Source organism: Penaeus monodon, chromosome 14 (assembly GCF_015228065.2).
Source record: "Penaeus monodon isolate SGIC_2016 chromosome 14, NSTDA_Pmon_1, whole genome shotgun sequence".
Taxonomy (NCBI): Eukaryota; Metazoa; Arthropoda; class Malacostraca; order Decapoda; family Penaeidae; genus Penaeus; species Penaeus monodon.
Window position 1 is genome coordinate 49236035 of NC_051399.1, and position 1658 is coordinate 49237692.

Consider the following 1658-nt stretch of genomic DNA (forward strand, 5'->3'; position numbering starts at 1 on the left):
CTATCTATCTATCAATCTATTTATCTATCAATCGGTCTATCTTCTATCTCTCTGTCTATCTATTTATCTATTCGCCTATTTATCTTTCTCCTTCTTCTTTCTATATTGCAAAATATTTTTTTTTATGTGTGTATGTGTGTGTGAAGAATCATGAATGTAGTTGACAACAATTGCCAAATATCTAATGCATCCTGAGATCAGCGCAGGCAGAAAGGTGTTAGAAAAAGTTGCTTTCGATTTTTTTTCCAAACAGCTGATTACATGAGTTAGGTGGCTGAATAGACTCATTAACTACCGTGGTTAGTTCCTTGATTAACTAACGGGCTGCATGAGTAGCAAAAAAAAAAATCTGATAATTATTCTCAATGAATAATTGCAAATGTATGCGTACGTGTTTGATATGCATATACCAACATGCATACATACAAATATATCTATAACTATATCTATCTATTTATCTATCAATCTATCTATCCACACACACACACACATGTGTTTGTGTGTGTGAGAGAGTGTGTGTGTGTGTGTGTGTGTGTGTGTGTGTGTGTGTGTGTATGTGTGTGTGTGTGTGTGTGTGTGTGTGTGTGTGTGTGTGTACGCTTTGGTGCGTATGAGTACACGCGCGTTTTCATGTGACAAAGCATTTCCCTCTTATCTTATTCCTTCTCATTCATGGTCGGCGTCTTTCGATGAAGCCTCGAATGCCTTCCGATCCCTCTCCAGCTCCAGCCATCTCCCCTTAATGAGGCTCGAGAACTCGGCCCAGAGGGTGTACAGAGAATATTTTTTACTCCCTGCTCCTTTTATATGAGAGAGACAGAGATAGAGAGAGAGGGAGAGAGAGAGAGAGAGAGAGAGAGAGAGAGAGAGAGAGAGAGAGAGAGAAAAGGGAGAAAGAGAGAGAGAGAGAAAGGAGAGAAAGAGAGAGAGAGAGAAAGGAAGAAAGAGAGAGAGAGAGAGAGAGAGAGAAGAGAGAGAGAGAGAGAGAGAGAGAGAGAGAGAGAGAGAGAGTATTGGGAAGTGGGGAGTGACTACATTTTTTTTTTTTTTTTTGACTTGCCTAAAATACTTTGCATTTAAAGCCACACCTTTAGATCTACGAAAAAAAATCGTAAAGTTTCAAAACCTATATAAATACGAAATCCTTCGTTAGCGAGTCCTACATTTATATCGAGAATGAGATTGCAAATTGCAAAAACATATATTCATCAAAGAATCTAACGAGACGGCATACATCGTACCTTTTAACTTTAACTGACAGGTGTCCAAGGGTTTAAGTTACGATGGCGAGGTTACGTTAGCTATGTTGAAGTTGTGGACATTTTGTATCGCCAGACACTGCACTAAGTCAGCGATGTCGCAGTAGATATCCCTCCTTTGTTCTTGTAAATATTTGATCTTTCTGAAGTATTTGTTTGGAATAAGAACAGAGAGTTCCTTTCCTGTTCTCTATTTTCTATGACTCTCTTCATTTTATTCCTTTTTATTTCGTATATGTACTCGCACACAGAGACACGCACACGCACGCACACACGCACGCAAGCACACACACACACACACATACACACACACACACACACATACACACACACACACACACACACACACATTATCACAAGTAAATATTGGTTTAAAGACATTTTTTTACTCATTTTCCA